Source organism: Triticum dicoccoides, chromosome 5B, assembly GCF_002162155.2.
Source record: "Triticum dicoccoides isolate Atlit2015 ecotype Zavitan chromosome 5B, WEW_v2.0, whole genome shotgun sequence".
Lineage (NCBI taxonomy): Eukaryota > Viridiplantae > Streptophyta > Magnoliopsida > Poales > Poaceae > Triticum > Triticum dicoccoides.
The window spans coordinates 85,354,220-85,369,903 of record NC_041389.1 but is presented as its reverse complement, the minus strand read 5'-3'; positions in this window follow the sequence as shown (position 1 = coordinate 85,369,903).

Sequence of the window (15,684 nt, the reverse complement as noted above, 5' to 3'; positions counted from 1 at the left end):
TTTTGTTAGATTAATTAGATTTTTTTGTTAGATTAGATGTGTAGTAATTAATTTGTTCATATTATGTTAGATTTTTTTTTTCTGTTAATAGATTTTTTTGGTGATATTATTATTGAATATGCATGTTTGGTGATATTATTGTTAATAGATTTTTTTGGTGATATTTAGATTGTGTAATTAATTTTGTTCATAGAATTTTAATGATTTTTTTATCATAGTATTTAGAAAAAGGAAAAAAAATAAGTAGTTTATCTATAGTTGAACTAGCTAGTTGATTTAATAAACTAATTTATTTTACTATATATAGAAGTAGTTTGTTTTTAGTAAGTACTACTTATTTATATTTATAGTAAGTGCTTAGTAGTTGAACTAGATAGTTGATTTAATTAATAAAACTACTTTTATTTAACTATATATAGAAGTAGTTCCCGCGTCGACGTCGGCGATGCCTATCCCGCATCCTCGTCGTCGTCGACTCGGCGGTGGAGGCCTGCTTGATCAGGGCCATGTTCGGGACTGGGCTCCGCCGGGCTGGTATTGGGAGGTGCTACCTTTCGGGGGACGTAGGTTGGTGAGGAGGCAACCCGTTGTTGACCCGATCCTTGTTTGGTGGCGGTCGAGTGGGCCAGTGACGGTGGTGAGGCATCCGAACACCGCGGAGGTGGTACGTCACCGTGTCAGCGAGGAGGACGAGCACGTCCGTCGCTACATGGTTGCATTGGAGGGGAGGTTCGACAATATCTGGCAGGTTCTTCAGGGATCTCACTGGAGCTATGATCCTGTGATGGTTCCTTATCTTTGGGTGTCCACCGCCTACGCCGATACCCGTCGGGCGCTACGGTTCTAGTTGTATTAGTGATAATATTCGACGATGTACGAACACCAAGAGATGATGTACTTTTGCTTATAATTATTGAATGCAAGCTAATTTGAATACTATACTTTATTTTATGATTTGGTTTTGCTTATTTTATGATTTGGTTTTGCTTATTCAATGCTCATATTGGATAAGTTCTCCATCATTCCCGTGTGCTAGACAATTTGGTATAATAATGCATTCGGGAATGAAAGGAGGCCTACGTACATCGATCATCGATAGTCAACCCGTGATTAATAATAATGATCTAGTTTAATATTTGAATTATGAACGTAGGCCGGAAATGTCATACTCATCGGACGACGAAAACCGCTCGGGGGAGTGCGACTGGTGCCATGATGACCGAGATATCTGCGACAGGTTCAATGAGCTGGACGAAGATCGGCGCTTCAGCATTAAGCTCGAGGAGACCTGCGATGTTCATACGGTACGCAACGACGACAATAGTTTTTTTCGTAATTAAGCACGACTTCAACTATTTTAACGTGTATTTTTTATCTTTTCCAATTCGACTAGCTTATCCCATGCTTTGCAAGACGCTATGTCTTGGAGAGGATGGGTTTTGAAGACCATGAAAGTTTCGAAACCAAAAAAATATCCTAAGTACCCATCATGGTGTGGATTTTCAAGTAAAGCTGTATAATGCTCAGAGTGTAACCCATTTTGGTTGCAAAAATTGGGAAGCACTTTGCAAGATGTATGGTCTTGATGAGGGTATGCTTGTCACCATGGATCTTGGTGATCCTACAATCGAGCAAGAGAGACCTTCGATTTGGGTCCTTGTGGATACACCTCCAATTCTTCCCCCATGTGAGCTTAACATAGTTATTAAGTAATTTATAATGTTTATTTCAAAATATATAGTTGACAACTTATCTTCATTGACATCTTATTTTCATTCTTCAAAGAATGTGTGGAAGATGGTAGACAGAACGTACTACACCGAAGGCTCCGAATTAACTTATCAGAAGAAAAATCATCTGGTCGGATTTTATACTGATCTTGAGAATTACAATATCTACAATCAAACTCCTCAACATTATGGTCAATACGTGCCACTAGTGCACGTGTTGAACTACGGTAACTACCATGGAGATACCCTGGTAAGATTATTTTTTACTATTACAACATCCGTGCATCTTTTTGCACACTTCTAAAACTAGTACATCATTGCTAACTACGAAGTTATTACTATGTTTTTCAATAGATAATCCCGAATGATTGTGTGCCTCATCTGATGTATACGCATGGTAGCCTTCATGTTTTGAACATACAACCAGGTCGTCCTACGAATCTCAACTGTCCATACCGGGTTTCTAAAAGAAGTGGAGACATAACAATCAAAGAATGGAAAAAATATATGGACAGTCGCAAGGAGCTTCTTGGAAGCAATAAGCAGCGAAGGGCAAGAATTAGAGACAGGATGATCGCCATTCTTCATAATGGAGAGTCAGGGCCTATATTGTTTTATGCTATTTTACCTTAAGGGTGTTTAGGTCCTACCTGATACTGATGATCATGTGCTAAGAACAATTATGTAGGGTTGGGTTCGATGATTATGAGGATGATGATCGTATGACTTATTATTAATAACGAGTAGAAGTTGTATGATGATGCATGATTAGTAGGACTTGTTATTATATATATATGATGATGTATGATGCAAGCATGCATGAACATGTTATATTTGCGGGTGCAATGAGCATATCAGCAGCGTTGATAAACCAAGGACGAAGATATAAGAGAGGACACTTCTCTCTATTAGCTAGCTATAATAACAACCTAAAAATAACCCCCAAAACCCCTAAAGCAGCCACTTTTGTAAAAAAATTGACTTTTGGTCCCGGTTGGAGCCACCAACCGGGACCAAAGGCCCCCTGACTGGGCTCGGCACACAGGGCCACGTGGAGGCACATTGGTCCCGGTTTGTGTTTGAACCGGGACTAATGGGTGGAGGTATTAGTAACGATCCATTAGTCCCGGTTCATGAACCGGGACTAAAGGCCCTTACGAACCGGGACTAATGGGTGGTTTTCTACTAGTGTTAGGAGCCTTTTGTCATTTCCAACTACATTATTGTGAGCATATGCTTCACCAAACAAAACTAGACAAAAACCAAAAAGCTCCAAAAAAACAAAGAAAACATCTAAAAGCGGAAAATGCTTGGAGAGAAAAAAAAGAAACCCAGAAGGAGCGACCAACATATGACACGTGGCGACGACTGGACACACCATTTGACGCACTCTCAAATCACAAAAAATAACTCTTGCGAGAGGCTCCCGAAATGGGTAATCGTTTGTTAGCTAGTCCATGCCTTCTCTATTTTGATCCTTCATGCCACCGACATTAGGCATTCGCTACCTTGCCGCGACGTCATCTTTGACATACTCACTCAAACCAACTCTAGCACAACAGTCGTACCGTCCCGGCTCATAAAATATGACAATTTTAATCTGAGTAACAACCTAACATAGTCCTCATATGCTTCCAGATCAACATAATTTATGAAGCCCGCTCCATAAACAAGCTCCTAACTCCAAACATGGAGTTTGTGGGGGTCCATTTGGAGCTCGCTTCATTTCCAACCGCCAAAGCGGGACAACCACTTTCTTCCTCCTCGCACCACGGTCAGGTTTTGAAACTGCACGACCTCCTGTTGGCGATAGAAAATACAAGGTCCCCGGAGCTTTCTAAAGATGTTGGTTTGGTTAGCTCCAGGTGAAACCTAGCAGCAACTTTGTGTTGGGGAACGTTGCAAAAAATTAAAATTTTTCCTACGGTTTCACCAAGATCCATCTATGAGTTCATCTAAGCAACGAGTGAAAGGAGAGATGCATCTACATACCACTTTGTAGATCGCGTGCGGAAGCGTTCAAATGAACGGGGTTGAGGTAGTCGTGATCCTATCACCGGAGATCCTAGCGCCGAACTGACGGCACCTCCGCGTTCAACACACGTACGGTCAGCGTGACGTCTCCTTCGTCTTGGTCCAGCAAGGGGGAAGGAGAGGTTGATGATGATCCAGCAGCACGACGGCGTGGTGGTGGATGCAGCAGAACTCCGGCAGGGCTTCGCCAAGCAACTGTGGGAGGAGGAAGAGGTGTAGCAGGGGGAGGGAGGCGCCAAGACTCAGGGGTGCGGCTGCCCCTCCCTCCCCTCCCTTTATATAGGCCCTCAAGGGGGGGCGCCGGCCCCTGGAGATCTGATCTCCCAGGGGGGCGGCGGCCAGGGGGTGGAGTGCCCCCCAAGGCAAGTAGGGCGCCCCCCCCCCACCCTAGGGTTTCAACCCTAGGCGCAGGGGGTGAACCAAGGGGGGCGCACCAGCCCACTATGGGCTGGTTCCCCTCCCCACTTCAGCCCATGGGGCCCTCTGGGATGGGTGGCCCCACCCGGTGGACCCCCGGGACACTTCTGGTGGTCCCGGTACAATACCGGGTGACCCCCCGAAACTTTCCCGATGGCCGAAACAGCACTTCCTATATATAATTCTTTACCTCCGGACCATTCCGAAACTCCTCGTGACGTCCGGGATATCATCCGGGACTCCGAACAACATTCGGTTTGCTGCATACTCATATTCATACAACCCTAGCATCACCGAACCTTAAGTGTGTAGACCCTACGGGTTCGGGAGACACGTAGACATGACCGAGACGGCTCTCGGGCAATAACCAACAGCGGGATCTGGATACCCATGTTGGCTCCCACATGCTCCTTGATGATCTCATCGGATGAACCACGATGTCGAGGATTCAAACAACCCCGTATTCAATTCCCTTTGTCAATCGGTACGTTACTTGCCCGAGACTCGATCGTCGGTATCCGAATACCTCGTTCAGTCTCATTACCGGCAAGTCACTTTACTCGTACCGTAATGCATGACCCCATGACCAAACACTTGGTCACTTTGAGCTCATTATGATGATGCATTACCGAGTGGGCCCAGAGATACCTCTCCGTCATACGGAGAGCCAAATCCCAGTCTCGATCCGTGTCAACCCAACAGACACTTTCGGAGATACCTGTAGTGCATCTTTATAGTCACCCAGTTACGTTGTGACGTTTGGTACACCCAAAGCACTCTTACGGTATCCGGGAGTTACACGATCTCATGGTCTAAGGAAAAGATACTTGACATTGGAAAAGCTCTAGAAAACGAACTACACGATCTTGTGCTATGCTTAGGATTGGGTCTTGTCCATCACATCATTCTCCTAATGATGTGATCCCATTATCAACGACATCTAATGTCCATAGCCAGGAAACCATGACTATCTGTTGATCAACGAGCTAGTCAACTAGAGGCTTACTAGGGACATATTATGGTCTATGTATTCACACGTGTATTACGACTTCCTGATATACAGTTATAGCATGAATAAAGACAATTATCATGAACAAGGAAATATAATAATAATCCTTTTATTATTGCCTCTAGGGCATATTTCCAACAGTCTCCCACTTGCACTAGAGTCAATAATCTAGTTACATTGTGATGAATCGAACACCCATAGAGTTCTGGTGTTGATCATGTTTTGCTCGCGAGAGAGGTTTAGTCAACGGATCTGCGACATTCAGATCCTTATGTACTTTGCAAATTTCTATGTCTCCATCTTGAACATTTTCACGAATGGAGTTGAAGCGACGCTTGATGTGTCTGGTCTTCTTGTGAAACCTGGGCTCCTTGGCAAGTGCAATAGCTCCAGTGCTGTCACAGAAGAGTTTGATCGGCCCCGACGCATTGGGTATGACTCCTAGGTCGGTGATGAACTCCTTCACCCAAATTGCTTCATGCGCTGCCTCCGAGGCTGCCATGTACTCCGCTTCACATGTATATCCCGCCACGACGCTCTGCTTGTAGCTGCACCAGCTTACTGCTCCTCCAACATATACACGTATCCGGTTTGTGACTTAGAGTCATCCAGATCTGTGTCGAAGCTAGCGTCGATGTAACCCTTTACGACGAGCTCCTTGTCACCTCCATAAACAAGAAACATGTCCTTTGTCCTTTTCAGGTACTTTAGGATATTCTTGACCGCTGTCCAGTGTTCCTTGCCGGGATTACTTTGGTACCTTCCTACCAAACTTACGGCAAGGTTTACATCAGGTCTGGTACACAACATGGCATACATAATAGATCCTATGGCTGAAGCATAGGGGATGACACTCATCTCTTCTTTATCTTTTGCCGTGGTCGGGCATTGAGCTGAGCTCAATCTCACACCTTGCAACACAGGCAAGAACCCTTTCTTGGACTGATCCATTTTGAACTTCTTCAAAATCTTATCAAGGTATGTGCTTTGTGAAAGACCTATGAGGCATCTCGATCTATCCCTATAGATCTTGATGCCTAATATGTAAGCAGCTTCTCCAAGGTCCTTCATTGAAAAACACTTGTTCAAGTAGGCCTTAATGCTGTCCAAAAGTTCTATATCATTTCCCATCAAAAGTATGTCATCTACATATAATATGAGAAATGCTACAGAGCTCCCACTCACTTTCTTGTAAACGCAGGCTTCTCCATAAGTCTGCATAAACCCAAACGCTTTGATCATCTCATCAAAGTGAATGTTCCAACTCCGAGATGCTTGCACCAGCCCATAAATGGATCGCTGGAGCTTGCATACTTTGTTAGCATTATTAGGATCGACAAAACCTTCCGGCTGCATCATATACAGTTCTTCCTTAAGATGTCCGTTAAGGAATGCCATTTTGACGTCCATCTGCCATATCTCATAATCATAGTATGCGGCAATTGCTAACATGATTCGGACGGATTTCAGCTTCGCTACGGGAGAGAATGTCTCATCGTAGTCAATCCCTTGAACTTGTCGATAAACCTTAGCGACAAGTCGAGCTTTATAGATGGTAACATTTCCATCCGTGTCCGTCTTCTTCTTAAAGATCCATTTGTTTTCTATCGCTCGCCGATCATCGTGCAAGTCTGTCAAAGTCCATACTTTGTTTTCATACATGGATTCTATCTCGGATCGCATGGCTTCAAGCCATTTGTTGGAATCTGGGCCTGCCATCGCTTCTTCATAGTTCGAAGGTTCACTGTTGTCTAACAACATGATTTCCAGGACAGGGTTGTCGTACCACTCTGGTGCGGAACGTGTCCTTGTGGACCTACGAAGTTCGGTAGCAACTTGATCCAAAGTACTTTGATCATCATCATTATTTTCCTCTCCAGTCGGTGTAGGCATCACAGGAACATTTTCCCGAGCTGCAGTACATTCCTGTTCAAGAGGTAGTACTTCATCGAGTTCTACTTTCCTCCCACTTACTTCTTTCGAGAGAAACTCTTTTTCCAGAAAGGATCCATTCTTGGCAACAAAGATCTTGCCCTCGGATCTTAAGTAGAAGGTATACCCAATGGTTTCCTTAGGGTATCCTATGAAGACGCATTTTTCCGACTTGGGTTCGAGCTTTTCAGATTGAAGTTTCTTGACATAAGCATCGCATCCCCAAACTTTTAGAAACGACAGCTTAGGTTTCTTCCCAAACCATAATTCATACGGTGTTGTCTCAACGGATTTAGACGGTGCCCTATTTAAAGTGAATGTAGCTGTCTCTAGAGCGTATCCCCAAAATGATAGCGGTAAATCGGTAAGAGACATCATAGACCGCACCATATCCAATAGAGTGCGATTACGACGTTCGGACACACCGTTACGCTGAGGTGTTCCAGGCGGCGTGAGTTGTGAAACGATTCCACATTTCCTTAAGTGTGTACCAAATTCATGACTTAAATATTCTCCTCCACAATCTGATCGTAGGAACTTTATCTTTCGGTCACGTTGATTCTCTACCTCATTCTGAAATTCCTTGAACTTTTCAAAGGTCTCAGACTTGTGTTTCATTAAGTAGACATATCCATATCTACTCAAGTCATCAGTGAGAGTGAGAACATAACGATATCCTCCGCGAGCCTCAACGCTCATTGGACCGCACACATCGGTATGTATGATTTCCAATAAGTTGGTTGCTCGCTCCATTGTTCCGGAGAATGGAGTCTTGGTCATTTTGCCCATGAGGCATGGTTCGCATGTGTCAAATGATTCATAATCGAGAGACTCTAAAAGTCCATCAGCATGGAGCTTCTTCATGCGCTTGACACCAATGTGACCAAGGCGGCAGTGCCACAAGTATGTGGGACTATCGTTATCAACTTTACATCTTTTGGTATTCACACTATGAATATGTGTAATATTACGTTCGAGATTCATCAAGAATAAACCATTGACCATCGGGGCATGACCATAAAACATATCTCTCATATAAATAGAACAACCATTATTCTCGAATTTAAATGAGTAGCCATCTCGTATCAAACGAGATCCAGATACAATGTTCATGCTCAAACTTGGCACTAAATAACAATTATTAAGGTTTAAAACTAATCCCGTAGGTAAATGTAGAGGTAGCGTGCCGACGGCGATCACATCGACCTTGGAACCATTCCCGACGCGCATCGTCACCTCGTCCTTCGCCAGTCTCCGCTTATTCCGCAGCTCCTGCTGTGAGTTACAAATATGAGCAACGACACCGGTATCAAATACCCAGGAGTTACTACGAGTACTGGTAAGGTACACATCAATTACATGTATATCAAATATACCTTTAGTGTTGCCGGCCTTCTTGTCCGCTAAGTATTTGGGGCAGTTCCGCTTCCAGTGACCCTTCCCGTTGCAATAAAAGCACTCAGTCTCAGGCTTGGGTCCATTGCTTGACTTCTTCCTGGCAACTGGTTTACCAGGCGCGGCAACATCCTTGCCGTCTTTCTTGAAGTTCTTCTTGCCCTTGCCCTTCTTGAACTTAGTGGTTTTATTGACCATCAACACTTGATGTTCCTTCTTGATTTCTACCTCTGCTGACTTCAGCATTGAAAATACTTCAGAAATGGTTTTCACCATCCCTTGCATATTGTAGTTCATCACAAAGATCTTGTAGCTTGGTGGGAGCTATTGAAGGATTCTGTCAATGACCGCCTCGTTCGGGAGGTTAATGTCCAGCTGGGACAGGCGGTTGTGCAACCCAGACATTTTGAGTATGTGCTCACTGACAGAACTATTTTCCTCCATCTTACAACTATAGAACTTGTCGGAGACTTCATATCTCTCGACCCGGGCATGAGCTTGGAAAACTAGTTTCAGCTCCTCGAACATCTCATATGCTCCGTGTTGCTCAAAACGCTTTTGGAGCCCCGGTTCTAAGCTATAAAGCATGCCGTACTGAACGAGGGAGTAATCATCAGCACGAGACTGCCAAGCATTCATAATGTCTTGGTTCTCTGGAACGGGTGCATCACCTAGCGGTCCTTCTAGGACATATTGTTTCCTGGCAGCTATGAGGATGATCCTCAGGTTCCGGACCCAGTCCGTATAGTTGCTGCCATCATCTCTCAGCTTGGTTTTCTCTAGGATCGCGTTGAAGTTCATGTTGACATGAGCGGTGGCCATTTGATCTACAAGACATATTTGCAAAGGTTTTAGACTAAGTTCATGATAATTAAGTTCATCTAATCAAATTATTACAATGAACTCCCACTCAGATTAGACATCCCTCTAGTCATCTAAGTGTTACACGATCCGAGTCGACTAGGCCGTGTCCGATCATCACGTGAGACGGACTAGTCATCGTCGGTGAACATCTTCATGTTGATTGTATCTTCCATACGACTCGTGTTCGACCTTTCGGTCTCTGTGTTCCGAGGCCATGTCTGTACATGCTAGGCTCGTCAAGTTAACCCTAAGTGTTTTTGCATGTGTAAAACTGTCTTACACCCGTTGTATGTGAACGTAAGAATCTATCACACCCGATCATCACGTGGTTCTTCGAAACGACGAACTTTAGCAGCGGCGCACAGTTAGGGGAGAACACTTTCTTGAAATTGTTATAAGGGATCATCTTATTTACTACCATCGTTCTAAGTAAACAAGATGCATAAACATAATAAACATCACATGCAATTATATAGTAGTGACATGATATGGCCAATATCATATAGCTCCTTTGATCTCCATCTTTGGGGCTCCATGATCATCTTCGTCACCGGCACGACACCATGATCTCCATCATCGTGTTTTCATGAAGTTGTCACGCCAACGACTACTTCTACTTCTATGGCTAACGCGTTTAGCAATAAAGTAAAGTAATTTACATGGCGTTCTTCAATGACACGCAGGTCATACAAAAATAAAGACAACTCCTATGGATCCTGTCGGTTGTCATACTCATCGACATGCAAGTCGTGATTCCTATTACAAGAACATGATCTCATACATCACAATATATCATTCATCATTCATCACAACTTTTGGCCATATCACATCACAAGACACTTGCTGCAAAAACAAGTTAGACGTCCTCTAATTGTTGTTGCAAGTTTTTACGTGGCTTCTATAGGTGATCTAGCAAGAACGTTTTCTTACCTACGTTAAAGCCACAATGTGATTTGTCAACTTCTATTTACCCTTCATAAGGACCCTTTTCGTCGAATCCGCTCCAACTAAAGTGGGAGAGACAGACACCCGCTAGCCACCTTATGCAACTAGTGCATGTCAGTCGGTGGAACCTGTCTCATGTAAGCGTACGTGTAAGGTCGGCCCGGGCCGCTTCATCCCACAATACCGCTGAAGCAAAATAAGACTAGTAGCGGCAAGAGAGTTGACAACATCTACGCCCACAACAAAATTGTGTTCTACTCGTGCAATAGAGAACTACGCATAGACCTAGCTCATGATGCCACTGTTGGTGAACGTTGCAGAAAATTAAAATTTTTCCTACGGTTTCACCAAGATCCATCTATGAGTTCATCTAAGCAACGAGTGAAAGGAGAGATGCATCTACATACCACTTTGTAGATCGCGTGCGGAAGCGTTCAAATGAACGGGGTTGAGGTAGTCGTTCTCGTCGTGATCCTATCACCGGAGGTCCTAGCACCGAACTGACAGCACCTCCGCGTTCAACACACGTACGGTCATCGTGACGTCTCCTTCGTCTTGATCCAGCAAGGGGGAAGGAGAGGTTTATGATGATCCAGCAGCACGGCGGCATGGTGGTGGATGCATCAGAACTCCGGCAGGGCTTCGCCAAGCAACTGTGGGAGGAGGAAGAGGTGTAGCAGGGGGAGGGAGGCGCCAAGACTCAAGGGTGCGGCTGCCCCTCCCTCCCCTCCCTTTATATAGGCCCCCAAGGGGGGCGCCGGCCCCTGGAGATCTGATCTCCCAGGGGGGCGGCGGCCAGGGGGGTGGAGTGCCCCCCAAGGCAAGTGGGGCGCCCCCCCCCCCACCCTAGGGTTTCAACCCTGGGTGCAGGGGGTGGGCCAAGGGGGGCGCACCAGCCCACTATGGGCTGGTTCCCCTCCCCACTTCAGCCCATGGGGCCCTCCGGGATGGGTGGCCCCACCCGATGGACCCCCGGGACACTTCCGGTGGTCCCGGTACAATACCGGGCGACCCCGAAACGTTCCGATGGCCGAAACAACACTTCCTATATATAATTCTTTACCTCCGGACCATTCCGAAACTCCTCGTGACGTCCGGGATCTCATTCGGGACTCCGAACAATATTCGGTTTGCTGCATACTCATATTCATACAACCCTAGCGTCACCGAACCTTAAGTGTGTAGACCCTACGGGTTCGGGAGACACGTAGACATGACCGAGACGGCTCTCGGGCAATAACCAACAGCGGGATCTGGATACCCATGTTGGCTCCCACATGCTCCTCGATGATCTCATCGGATGAACCACGATGTCGAGGATTCAAACAACCCCGTATTCAATTCCCTTGGTCAATCGGTACGTTACTTGCCCGAGACTCGATCGTCGGTATCCCAATACCTCGTTCAGTTTCATTACCGGCAAGTCACTTTACTCGTACCGTAATGCATGATCCCGTGACCAAACACTTGGTCACTTTGAGCTCATTATGATGATGCATTACCGAGTGGGCCCAGAGATACCTCTCCGTCATACAGAGTGACAAATCCAGTCTCGATCCGTGTCAACCCAACAGACACTTCCGGAGATACCTGTAGTGCACCTTTATGTTGGGGAACGTAGCAGAAATTCAAAATTTTTCCTACGAATCACCAAGATCTATCTATGGAGAGACCAGCAACGAGTAGAAAGAGAGTGCATCTACATACCCTTGTAGATCGCTAAGCGGAAGCGTTCAAGTGAACGGGGTTGATGGAGTCGTACTCGTCGTGATTCAGATCACCGATGATCAAGTGCCGAACGGACGGCACCTCCGCGTTCAACACACGTACAGCCCGGTGACGTCTCCCACGCCTTGATCCAGCAAGGAGAGAGGGAGAGGTTGAGGAAGACTCCATCCAACAGCAGCACAACGGCGTGGTGGTGGTGGAGGAGCGTGGCAATCCCGCAGGGCTTCGCCAAGCACCACGGGAGAGGAGAAGAACTTGGGAGAGAGGGAGGGGCTGCACCAAAGGCATAAGGTATGTTTGGGAGGCCCTCCTACCCCACTATATATAGGGATCCCAAGGGGGGGGGGTGCGCCAGCCCCTAGGAGATCCAATCTCCAAGGGGGCGGCGGCCAGGGGAGGAGTCCTCCCCCCCCAAGGCACCTAGGAGGTGCCTTCCCCTGCTGGGACTCTTCCTTTAGGGTTTCCCCAGGCGCATGGGCCTCTTGGGGCTGGTGCCCTTGGCCCATGTAGGCCAAGGCGCACCCCCTACAGCCCATGTGGCCCCCCGGGGCAGGTGGCCCCACCCGGTGGGCCCCCGGGACCCTTCCGGTGGTCCTGGTACAATACCGATGACCCCGAAACTTGTCCCGATGGCCGAAACAGGACTTCCTATATATAAATCTTTACCTCCGGACCATTCCGGAACTCCTCGTGACGTCCGGGATCTCATCCGGGACTCCGAACAACATTCGGTAACCACATACAAGCTTCCTTTATAACCCTAGCGTCATCGAACCTTAAGTGTGTAGACCCTACGGGTTCGGGAGACATGCAGACATGACCGAGACGTTCTCCAGTCAATAACCAACAGCAGGATCTGGATACCCATGTTGGCTCCCACATGTTCCACGATGATCTCATCGGATGAACCACGATGTCAAGGACTCAATCGATCCCGTATTCAATTCCCTTTGTCTATCGGTATGTTACTTGCCCGAGATTCGATCGTCGGTATCCAATACCTTGTTCAATCTCGTTACCGGCAAGTCACTTTACTCGTTCCGTAACACATCATCCCGTGATCAACTCCTTGGTCACATTGCGCATATGATGATGTCCTACCGAGTGGGCCCAGAGATACCTCTCCGTTTACACGGAGTGACAAATCCCAGTCTCGATCCGCATAAAACAATAGATACTTTCGGAGATACCTGTAGTGCACCTTTATAGTCACCCAGTTACGTTGTGACGTTTGATACACCCAAAGCACTCCTACGGTATCCAGGAGTTACACGATCTCATGGTCAAACGAAGAGATACTTGACATTGGCAAAGCTCTAGCAAATGAACTACACGATCTTTTGTGCTAGTCTTAGGATTGGGTCTTGTCCATCACATCATTCTCCTAATGATGTGATCCCGTTATCAACGACATCCAATGTCCATAGCCAGGAAACCATGACTATCTGTTGATCACAACGAGCTAGTCAACTAGAGGCTCACTAGGGACATATTGTGGTCTATGTATTCACACGTGTATTACGATTTCCGGATAATACAGTTATAGCATGAATAAAAGACAATTATCATGAACAAGGAAATATAATAATAATACTTTTATTATTGCCTCTAGGGCATATTTCCAACAGTCTCCCACTTGCACTAGAGTCAATAATCTAGTTCACATCGCCATGTGATTAACACTCACAGGTCACATCGCCATGTGACTAATACCCAAGAATTTACTAGAGTCAGTAGTCTAGTTCACATCACTATGTGATTAGCACTCAATGAGTTTTATGTTTGATCATGTTGCTTGTGAGAGAGGTTTTAGTCAACGGGTCTGAACCTTTCAGATCCGTGTGTGCTTTACAAATCTCTATGTCATCTCCTAGATGCAGCTACCACGCTCTATTTGGAGCTATTCCAAACAACTGTTCCACTTGGAGCTATTCTAAATTATTGCTCCATTATATGTATCCGGTCTCTCTACTCAGAGCTATCCGGATAGGTGTCAAGCTTGCATCGTCGTAACCTTTACGACAAACTCTTTTACCACCTCCATAATCGAGAAAATTTCCTTAGTCCACTAATTTCTAAGGATAACTTTGACCGCTATCCTATGATCCATTCTTGGATCACTCTTGTACCCCTTGACTGACTCATGGCAAGGCACACTTCAGGTGCGGTACACAGCATAACATACTGAAGAGCCTACGTTTTAAGCATAGGGGACGACCTTCGTCCTTTCTCTCTATTCTGCCAAGGTCGAGCTTTAAGTCTTAACTTCGTACCTTACAACTCAGGCAAGAACTCCTTCTTTGACTGGTCCATCTTGAACACCTTCAAGATCATGTCAAGGTATGTGCTCATTTGAAAGTACCATTAAGCGTTTTGATCTATCCTTATAGATCTTGATGCTTAATGCTCAAGTAGCTTAATCCAGGTTTTCTATTGAAAAACACCTTTCAAATAACCCTATATGCTTTCTAGAAATTCTACATCATCTCTGATCATCAATATGTCAACAACATATACTCATCAGAAATTCTATAGTGCTCCCACTCACTTCTTTGGAAATACAAGTTTCTCATAAACTTTGTATAAACCCAAAATCTTTGATCATCATCAAAGCATACATTCCAAGTCCGAGATGCTCACTCCAGTCCTCAGAAGGATTGCTGGATCTTTGCATACTTATTAGCATATTTCAGGATAGACAAAACCTTCCGGTTGTATCACATACAACCTTTCCTCAAGAATCGTCGAGGAAACAATGTTTTGACATCCTATCTGCAAGATTTCATAAATAATGCAGTAATTGCTAATATAATTCCAACAGACTCTTAGCATCGCTACGAGTGAGAAAGTCTCATCGTAGTCAACTCCTTGAACTTGTCAGAATTTGGGCCCACCATTGCTTCTCCATAGCTCGTAGGTTCATTGTTGTCTAGCAACATGACCTTCAAGACAGGATCACCGTACCACTCTGAAGTAGTACGCATCCTTGTCATCCTACGAGGTTCGGTAGTGACTTGATCTGAAGCTTCATGATCACTATCATAAGCTTCCACTTCAATTGGTGTAGGTGCCACAGGAACAACTTCCTGTGCTCTGCCACACACTAGTTGAAGAGACGGTTCAATAACCTCATCAAGTCTCCACCATCCTCCCACTCAATTCTTTCGAGAGAAACTTTTCCTCGAGAAAGGACCCGATTCTAGAAACAATCCATATTGCTTTCGGATCTGAATTAGGAGGTATACCCAACTATTTTGGGTTTCCTATGAAGATGCATTTTATCCGCTTTGGGTTCGAGCTTATCAACCTGAAACTTTTTCACATAAGCGTCGCAGCCCCAAACCTTTAAGAAACGACAACTTAGGTTTCTCTAAACCATAATTCATATGGTGTCATCTCATCGGAATTACGTGGTGCCCTATTTAAAGTGAATGTGGTTGTCTCTAATGCCTAACCCATGAACGATAGTGGTAATTCGATAAGAGACATCATGGTACGCACCATATCCAATAGGGTGCAACTATGATGTTCGGACACACCATCACACTATTGTGTTCCAGGCGGTATTAATTGCGAAACAATTTCCACAATGTCTTAATTGTGTGCCAAAACTCGTAACTCAGATATTCA